At 46.5% G+C, this 10,879-nt stretch overlaps 1 long non-coding RNA gene across 1 annotated transcript in view; it reads right to left on the reverse strand.

The window, feature by feature from the left end:
- Nucleotides 1-3,502: 3,502 nt before the first annotated feature.
- LOC121707724 overlaps nt 3,503-10,879 on the reverse strand; it is a 19,334-nt gene continuing 11,957 nt past the window's right edge. Inside the window, exon 3 of the long non-coding RNA XR_006031387.1 lies at nt 3,503-7,806. This is a non-coding gene — a long non-coding RNA (uncharacterized LOC121707724). The remainder of the gene's footprint in view (nt 7,807-10,879) is intronic.

The raw sequence follows: 10,879 nt of genomic DNA on the forward strand, positions 1-10,879 counted from the left end.
GTTCAAGCTCTGATATCTGGGATATTTAATGGAACAATCCACACTCCCAGTCTCACTGTTGTCAACATCACAACCACAGGACTGTGAATTATTTATTGGCTTTGTGCTATGCTTTCGCACTAAAATGCATATTATTTCACACACACACACACACACACACACACACACACACACACACACACACACACACTCACTTATTATCGGAGCACCTGGGTCTATATGTAGAGGGTCATTGACTTTAATGGGGTCGAATCATTTACTGTAAGCACCCCATTAACATGAGATTTTGGTAAGGGTAAAGGAGGCAGTGCAGTAACGTTACTCAGGAAATAGCCAGTGGCATATTTATTTAATCAAAGCATCACATTTGCATAAATGACTTCGTATGAAACTATGAAGTACAGCCAAAGACAAAACACTAAGGAGCCGGGTAGAAAACATGGTGTCGTGTCGCTCCCATGTGTTCCAGGTTTTGTTTATAGAAGTTGTCTTTTACGGTTCATATTCAAGGACAGTTGGTGATACTCAAATATTGGAAAGGCCTCAGGCGTATGTGTATAGAGATTTCTACTGATATCCAAGCTGGTATAACAATTCCGAAATAAAAACAAGACAAACTGTTGTTCAATCATGGCTCATTCCTTTGTCTGCTATTATTGCAGTCAAATACCACATGTTATTTTAATGGCGATGTGAAAGCTTTTTCCTCTGTTTGTAAGTACTGTATGAGAGCCACTTTCAAGCTATGGTATCATCAACTGTCCTTGAATTTGAACCGTAAAATACAACTAGTGTAAACAAAACCTGGAACACATGGAAGCAACTCTCTGTGTTTTCTACTCGGCTTCTTGTGTCACCTACTGCAGTCTCTGCTAACAGCATACAACTCCTTTATTGTCTTTGGTATACTCTAGTCGAAGGACCGCACTCACAAACACACACACATACACACACACACACGTACACACACAGTTTTTTTGCTGCTGTTTTGCTGTTTCGCTAAAGATCCTTTTATTGTTTGTAGAGAAGACTAATGGTGACATTAGCAACAAGGTGTGTGTGTGTGTGTGTGTGTAAGTGTGTGTATGTACATGCGATTGGGAAGGTGTTGGGTGCATGACTGTTACTGTGTGTGTATATGTGTTGATGTAAATGTATGTTTGCGTGTGTGTGACATACAGTAGAGAGAGAGAAAGGGAGAGAGTGAGAGAGTGAGAGAGTGAGAGAGTGAGAGAGTGTGAGAGAGAGAGAGTGAGTGTGAGTGTGAGTGTGAGTGTGAGTGTGAGTGTGAGTGTGAGTGTGAGTGTGTGTGTTGGCTGGCAGTGGGGGTTGTGATCCGGGGTGCGTCTCTGCCCGTGGCTGGAGGGCGGAGGCTGATCCGGCTCTGGGGCAACAGCAGCAGCAGCAGCAGCAGCGTCGCGCTAATGAGGCTCCCAGAACCCCAAGCAGCCGGCAGCCCTCACGCAACGTGCCCTGCATCACAAACACCACCAGCAGCAGCGCCAGCCAGCTAGCCCCCACCCTCAGCCTCCTCTTCCTCCTTTTCCCCCTGCTATTGCTTCCTCTGCTGCTGCTGCTGAGACACACACACACACACACACACACACAGATACACGCACTCACAAACACAGATACACATACACACACAAACACACACACACACACACACACACACACTCAGGCTCTGGCACAGTCTCACACACATACTGACACTATGACACACAAATAAGTGATTAGGCAATGGTACAAAAGCTCATGTACAAAGATGCACAAACACGCACACAAACACATTCAGAGAGACAAAAGGGGTTCACACAGACACAGACACACACACACACACACACACACACACTGAACACAGCAGTCTGTCTGACTGAAAAGAGAGCAGTGTGCCGTGACAATTTCATCCATCTATCCATCCATCCATCCATTCATTCATCCTTCTCAGTTCTCCCTGCATTTTGCATTCCAAGCACATAACAGGTACGTACTGTATGCTTTTAGAATTCACAAACGAAACTGTAATGAGACTCCTTCAGCAACCTTTATCTCAGTCTTTCTATTGGAATTCTATGAGTCATTCCCTTCACTCCCTGTCTCGGTAGCATTTGAAGTGCCTTTTGTCTTAAAGTCGAGCCCAGCACAGGGAACACAGAGAGGGCTGAATCACCTGAGACATGGAGAGAGAGAGTGAAAGGGACACAGAGAGAGCGAGAGAGAGAGAGAGAGAGAGAGAGAGAGGAGTGCATTGAGAAAAAAGCTCAGGACAGAACGAGGGAAAGGGAGAAAAAAAGAGAATGAGAGCACCTTTTTGATTCGGTAGAGTTCTGAGAGACCTGTGGATATATAACTTCGGTATTTCATTTTCCAGACTGGTTGCAAAAGTGAGACCCGCTCCTCCATCACCTCCACCACCACCAGCCCCACACCCCGCCACTCCCGGCCCAGTCTCTGATGCCCGTGGCCCCTGTGAAATGAATAATGTAAGTCTAGCCCAGAACAAAAGCGTGGCAGATTATGCTGCTGTGGAAGTCTTCCATGGCGGCTGCTTCACACAGAAGCCAGCCGTGTAAGAGGATGAGAAGCTAAGCAACCACTTCAAACCCTCCCAACACACACACAATAAGAAAAGGGAAGGGGGCACCTGCCATGTTCAAATATGGCAGTGAGGTTGACAATAAAGGCATCTACTAATTTTCACCCTGTATTGTAATGGGTCATGTTATTCAAGTTTTATTATTAAGTCATGGTAATTATAAGTCCTGTAAGTAATTATAATGCACTTTCACATCATACATAACACACTGTTAGGTTCATGGATATTATTCACAGGGTGAAAATTCAGATGCTATCTTGCATGGATAGTTTATTGAAAACAAACCAGTACATGTTAGTCAACAAAATAAGACAAACATAAAAAAAAAAAAAAAACTAGATTTATTTTTGTGGTTTTATTAACAGATCCAAAAAGCATGGAGATTAAATGTTAAATGGTCAAACTGACAAACTGACAACCAAATGAAAAAAACAAGTGTTAATGATTACTGATGTTGGGCAGTAACAGCCACATAATCATAAAAGACCAAATCAGAATATTTCTGTTTAGCCCATTAAGTCAAAAAAGAACCATAAAATGTTGCAATAGAGCAAAAACTAAATGTGCATATTATGTACTATGAGCTTGTAAAAGGTATGTGGACCACCAAAGTAAATAAAGTATTTAAAATATACACTAAAGCAGGGTTTCTCAAAGTGTGGTCCGGGGACCAGTGGTGGTCCACAAGCTATCTCAAGTAGTCTGCGAGCAGACGTGATAAAATATAATATAGATTAGTTGTGTGCAATATTGAACCAACTTGTATGTAAATCCGAACAGTTCACTGCCTATGTAAGCTATGCCAGTTTAAATGAATCATCTGACACAATAAGCAAAGTGCAAAGACAATAAGCAAGGTGGTTCATTGAGTAGGCCTATTGTGTAATATACTGTTGAAGTAAGTCTACTCCTTTTTTTTTTAGCTAGGTGGTCCGTGAGTTTTTTTTTTATTGGTTAAGTGGTCCTTGGTCAGAAAACGTTTAAGAAACACTGGACTAAAGATAAAATACATAAAGTTGTAGACATGTGTTCCAAATTTTTGGGATGGATCCAACATGGGATCATACTGGATACATCGTCTCATGTTTATGTCATGAATGCAATGTTAGTGTGTTGTTAATGTCTATTAAGACTTTAATATCTTTAAACCCACTGCATATATTATGTAGAGCACCATCACATCCTGTTGTTGGGAGTATTACGATATTATACTACGATCATGATATTTGAGCCTTCAATTGTTGTATACTATGTATGTATAATAAACAATAAAGGATTTGATCATCAGCCCACAGATTTTCAATGTGATTGTACTGATGCTGTGCCTTGTTCAGATGATCACAACTCTTTCACTTGAACAGAGTGAGATTCCTGATACTTTCTTTTAAACAGTCTTATAAATGAATGTGATCAATGAATTCATCATCCAAACAATTTTTACGACTTGATTGTAATTGCCAAATTCTAACAGCAGACAACCACTAGTTGGGAAAAAAACAGTAGCTTACAGCTGCGCTGTCGGGATCAGGCACCTGGAACACGTGAAATAGGAACTCTGTCATGTTCCATTGAGCCTGATCTCCTACTCGCTCACATCTAAAGAGTGTCTCAAGCATCTTAGCTCCATTTCCTGTGTTAAGAGAAGATTTTCACCATCTCTCCCTCTCTCTCATTAATCTGGTGGGGCTGCCAAGCGTGGCAGAGAGAGCACCATCTGATAACGCTCGGTCGGCGGAGCGCCTCTCCGCCCACACAGACGGGAGAAAAAAAATCACTGGTGCATTCCTCGAAACTGGAAAATTAAAGCCGAAAATCTTGCCCGTCTCTCAATCTCGGCCGCCCGCCTCATTTATTCCCTCTGACACACACTTTTGCCGTCTCGTCGGCACCGTTGGCCGGAGTGAAAAAAAAAAAAAGGCCGCTGCCGTCACCCCCCCCCCCCACCCCATCTTATCCGGCGGCGCTGTGATGCACGGCGACTGGCACAAATTGGCAATCAGATGGGCCTGGCTGAGAGGAGATGGTAAGGGTGGGGGGCCACTTAGACTCCATCTGCACCCCCATGTTAATCCCCCCCTTCCCCCTCTTATTTTTGCGAGTTTGCAGCCGGCTCCCTGACAGGTACCCCTGACAGAATCCATTACCATCGCAATTACACAATCCCATTCGCTGGCCCTGGCGGCCGGCGCGTTCCTCTCCTATTGCTGTCTGCCCGTCGCTGTTGACTCGCGTCAGAGCTGTCCGTCCGGCTGATTGGTTAATTAGCGGGGCTTAGCATGAGGAAGCCTACTTTAATCTTCATTAGTGGATGGCCGAGGATGGGACCCTGCCTGTCAGGTGGGAGGCTGGACAAGTCCCATCATGTGTCAGTGACACCCTCACCCACACACACACACAGACACCGCCGTCCCCACCCCTGTCCTTGTCTCGCCCATGTCTGTTGTCCTCTTTCCCCGTCTCCAAATATCTCTCTTGACCTCTCGCTCTCTCTCTCTCCCTTGCTGTCTCAGATAAGAGGAAACGCGAATGCTCACAATGACAAACGACCTCTGTCCGTCTCTAGCCGTGTCTATGGGGGATTTGCAGGGGAAAGGAGGGGGTGGGGGGGATCAGGGAGAGTGGTCACTTTTGCGAAAATTGGTTATCTAGTGGCATTACTCACAGAGATTTCTGCCAGAGCTTGCCAGCCTCTCTCTGGAGCATTCCACACAAATGTATGTGTCTTTGCACTGCATATCCATGGAGAAAGCAGAGAAAAGTCTGGATGTTATGGCAGAGGGGAAACTACTGAAAGCTGAAACTTGCCCGTTAGATATGTGACAACACCAGCACTGCACACATTTGCACTGCACACATTGATCCCCCTCCAGACTTGACAGGGCAAGATGCAATCCGCTGACTGATCCTGGCCATGATGGCTACATTTCAAAGGGACTGTCACCCAGGATGGATGTGCCAATTTAGCCGCAGGAAGACAAGACCTGAGGGTCATCTCTCAGAGCCCACAGTATCCCCATGGCAACCCTCAGCTTCAGCTCCAGACCAATCTCCTGTTGTCCAAGGTGACTCATTGTTACATAGCCTAATTGACCATCAGTTGGTGAGACGCTATTTCTGTAATTAACCTCAACAGACTTTCTACAGACCCGAGCAGGGACAGGTTTGCTCAGCCACCACCTCTGTCTTCAGGAGACGCTAGGGCCACAGTGAGGCAGAGGCCTTTGAGGAGAAGAAAAAGTTGGACTGTTAGGATTGTTAGAGTTGAGATTGATTAAATCCGTGCCTGCAGGCTGATTACGTGGCGGGATGGTTATCAACCCAGTCAACCGCATAATGGGTGACGTTATCACACCTGGCATTTCTCAGTACAATGTTTAATGTCCCTATGCAATCTCAGTTCAGAATGATAATGAGAACCATTTCCATTGGAAATGAATGATAATTTGTGTTACCATTTTCCTAGTTTCATTAGATTTTCCTGGGAAATGCCAGGACATTTTCTATATCCAGACTGCAAATAGCAAGCTGCTAAAATGGCAAATACTGTATTTCTTCATCTCAGCCACTTCTGCTTTGGAAATAGGATTTGCAAAAGAGTACTACCAATGGGTCAATATTTGTCTATGAGTCATTTCTTTGGAGAAAGAGCCAGCTGTGCTCTTGGTTGAGAGGCTTGGCGTTTGATAGAATGTGCCAGACACCAAAGAATCCAGACACCTCATTCACATTCTCACTAACTTAAATGTCCCAACAGTAATTGAGGGGAAGGCAGGTGAAACTTACCACAGGCCAAAATCTGAAGTGTAATTTTGCAGATGGAAAAGACAGATGGAAGCCACCCTCCCCCCCCCCCCCTCACACACACACACACACACACACACAGTTGTGATGGCATTTTGTGGAAGTGCATTTTCCTCTCCCTTCAGGCACCTGATTACCTCTTCAGCAATCAGAAAACAATCTCTGCTTAAGGAGAGAGGCAGAGTAAGAGAAAGAGAAAGATAGAATAAGGGAGAAAGTTGGGGGGGGGGGGGGGGTTGGAGAGAGACATTTAGTCTTTGGAACCACAAGTCGACCGTGTGGGATCCAAACCTAGGGTCAGCGCTCATCCCGTGCTCGCTGACCTATTAAAGTTGTTAGTCCGACAGGTGGTGCTCATTGCATAAATCACTTATGCTCCAAAAGTTCTCCATCCCTTAGCAGTAGGACTGGGCCACCTGTGTCCAAGAACTACTTGAAACCTTGAAGACTTCCTGAGTGTAATTTTATTCCACTAATAGAAGAGCTGAGAGATGGGGCCCTGCTGAACTCAATCTGTCCATCGACGTTTTCCAATACTCTTGACTGAACATTCTGGGTCAGCCGAAAGACTGGTGTGGGTCCCCCATTTAATAAAGTCCCACATTCTGCAGGGATAGGACTTATCCCCACCAACACAACCCCTGTTGGCTGTATTGCCCCTCACAATAAAGAAATATAGTACTATAAGATTTACAGTAGCTATTACAGCAGTTCTGTAATACCTCCATAATATCCTTACGCTTTAGAGCGTTCCTAAAGCACAGTCTTATAGTAAGTAGTAAGTATAAGTATAAGCTCTGACCTATTACAGTATACTGTACATGCTGGGGCACCTCATCAGTCCACTTACTGGGTGATTTGTGCTGGGGGAGTAATACTAGGAACCTTTTGTGGAGGGCCACAGGTCTACTCTCATCTGGGCTCTCTACTCTCACAGCACTGCTTTTGCACTTCCCATTTCTTTACGGATGCTTACATCCATAGCAACTCACAGTCCATTTCTAGACACTTCAACCCTGTGTGATCAAGTGTGACATTTTTGCATTTTTCAGCATGCATACGCAAAATACACACACACACAAACACACACACACACACACACACACACACACACACACAAACACAAACACAGACACACTCCTTGGGAACTAGACTCATGGCATTTGGACTGAGTTAGGCAGATAAAGGCATGCCAGGGAGAGAGAGCTCAGTCTGGCCCCCCGGGGCAGTTCCAGCCCATCACACCTCTGTCTCTTGGCGCTGCTGGCGTTCTGCTCCCTCCACCTCCTCTTTCTCTTCATCTTTCTTTTTCTTCTTTCTCTTGCAGAGACCGTGAAGACTACAGAAGCAGGCAAAAGTGAAGCGGGGCATTGCCTACCTGTCTTTGGGCATCTAGTAATCTGTGGAACCTGGACAGAGAAAGAGAGGAAAGACAGGGAGAGAGTGAGAGCAAAAAAACAGAGAGAGAGAGAGAGGAGTGTTGAATACTACATTTGACATCCACTTTGAAACTGAATTTCATTTCAAATATTCAACTGTTAGAGCCCCAACCCCCCCCCCCCCCCCCCCCCCCCCCAAAAAAAGGGGGTGTTCCTCTATTTGCTAATACAGTCACGTCTTCATACAGCGAGGCACAGTGCTGTACAATTCAAACTGAAAAACGTTAATACGGCATGTAAGACCACGCGCGCACTAAGCCAGGAACAAAAACACAACAACAAAAAGAAAGCAACCTGCTTCCTAACACTTGTGCCTGTTGTGCCGAGCAGGCGGGTTGCGGGTCTGGCTGGCTGGCACTGGGGCTCTGCAGTAAGGAGATTACAGGGGGGAGAGGCGCGGCGCGCATTCAGCTGGGCAGCGGCCGAGGGCTGATGAGCTGCGGAGTGCCGCCGCCGCCACTATCATCTCCAGCACACCCCACAATTAAGTCAAGTGGCGATACACTTGGGGGAAATGAGATTTTGAAAAGGAAAAAAAAAAAACCTACACACGTACACACACGCACACATGCACATACACACACATGTACACACACATGCACACACGCGCACACACACGCGCACACACACACACACACTGCCACATACACTTGGGGGAAATGAGATTTTGAAAAAAAAAAGAAGAGAGAAGAGAAGAGAGAAGGTCCAACACTACCCACCCCCCTCTGCACACACACATACACGCACACACGTACACACATTCACACACACAAACCCCAAAGGAACGGGGATATATGACAGTAGGAGTATGAATATGTGTGAACACGAGTGGGTCTGCTTGTCCATGTATTATGCATGTGCATGGCGAAACGGCTTTAATAGCACTTGCGCGTCTGTGCGCCCTGCGTTCGAATGTGTCTCTTGTGTGCACTTGGCTTCCTCGGGCGTGGGGAAGGGGAGGTGGTGGAGGTGGAGGAGGGTGGGGGTGGTTGTAGGAGTCTGCATGCGGGAGATTGTGCCGTGGAACACTTCTGGTAAAGGAATGCGACCATCACAGATTCCTCCCCAGCTCCGACGATGACATCCTCAGCATGTCCTCTCACATCCCTGCTGATTTCTATTCACAGTCCCTCACATAGTTCTCAGCCCTACTGGTTTATGCTCTTTAAAGGTTTAGCCGTACATTTAAGTGATTTTCACCTAGTATGACCACTCTCTTTCAACGTGCGTTTTGAAGCACCTCACCCTGGCACAGATAACTCCCAGAGCCGACCCCTTAACAGCCACTGAAAAGACAGAGCCACTTTCATGGTCCCCCCTTTTTAAAAAGGAGAAGAGAGAAGTTATTTCCTTAAAAAGGGAGCTGCCTTTAAGGTACTAGGATATCCTTGCAGGAAACCAGGTCAGTGTTTGCAAATGTCCTAGATTTTGGGGCTTGGGGGGATGTGTGTTACCTGGAGATATGCTCACTGAGATGCTGCCTTTCAGGTTTAATGGGGGGAAATGACACAGAACATTCAGTGCGGTCTCAAAGCCCTCGTGACAAAGAGGAAATATGTCTCCATGGCCAGGCAGGTAGCAGGTAGCAGGGAGGAGGGAGGGGGGTGACCTGCTCAGCATAGTGGCCAGAGTGACTCCCCCACTGCCCTACCATTATTGTTCGGTCCGATACATATGTGGTCCAGATCTAACAGGGCCATTAACAAGCTATCAATCTGGAAATGCGTGGGTGGTGAAGAGCATGGACACTAATGTGAGAGCAGTGAATAGAGACTTGCGTAAAGTGAGTCTATCCATCTTGGAGAGTCTTATGGAGGCTCAGAGAGAGACTGTTCACAGTGGGGAGGGTGTGTGTGTGTGTGTGTGTGTGTGTGTGTGTGTGTGTGTGTGTGTGTCTTTAATGACTGTTTTCACCAAAGAAGTTGCTTCTGTGTGCTGATGTGGAGTACCTCCCCTGTGACTATGTGGAGTAGCTCTGGAGGACAAGCGAGAGGAATGGAGAGAGGGGGTACAGAGACTGCTTTGGTCTCTTGTTAATCATTATCTCCTGAAGGACACACACACACACACACACACACACACACACTCGCTATGCTGACAGCTTTACACACACCATTTGACAAAAGAGCTGCTGACCCCAACACTGCGCAATGTAGCCACAGATGTCCGCCTGTCTGAAATGCACCTGGGCTTTCCAGACACACCGCACGCCGCTCCTCTTATTTATGTCCCTCGCGGTCACAGCAGATCACCTCTCCGGCTTGCTGCTCCGCACACACACACACACACACACACACGCACTTCCCTCCGAGGGGAACTGAGACGAAAGTCTCTCTGTCACTCACACACCACACAATTACCGCTGGAGAAAGCACACAGCCGACGCCTGGCACCGAATGAGACGTGGGCATTTCAGGCGTCCGTCAGTTTTTAACTCCCAATGAGTGTAATTAAGAGGAGAGAGAGAGAGAGAGAGAGAGAGAGAGAGAGAGAGAGAGAGAGGTGGGTGATAAATAGTGTAGGCTTCATTACAGGCAACACTGCTTGAGTCAGCAGCCACTCTCTCTTTGAGGAGGAGAGAAACAGGCCGACTGGGCACAGCAACAATTACCTGCTGCACCACCTTCCCTGCTGCAGAGCTGCCTCCAGGCATTACCCTGTGTGTGTGTGTGTGTGTGTGTGTGTGTGTGTGTGTGTGTGTGTGTGTGTGTGTGTGTGTGTGTGTGTGTGTGTGTGTGTGTGTGATTGTGAGTGTGAGGTAGGGATTTTGTGTGTAAAAGACCAAAAGACCATGTGGGGAGTGTAGTAAGTATATTAAAGTGTGTATTTCACTCTGTGTGCCTCTGGGGGACTGGTTATTAGTAATCCTGTTCAGAAGCTCCCTCCTACCACCAACACACACACACACACACACACGCTCACCCTAGAGAGGAAGAGGAAGTGAAGGCTCCTCTGAGACCCTGTCTTCTTCATGCCAGCTACTTTAAAGTCACGGCCACACTCCCAAAGCTTCAAAACACCCTCCACTGGAGAGCGGGTGCTT

The sequence above is a fragment of the Alosa sapidissima genome, chromosome 4, assembly GCF_018492685.1.
Source record: "Alosa sapidissima isolate fAloSap1 chromosome 4, fAloSap1.pri, whole genome shotgun sequence".
NCBI lineage: Eukaryota > Metazoa > Chordata > Actinopteri > Clupeiformes > Clupeidae > Alosa > Alosa sapidissima.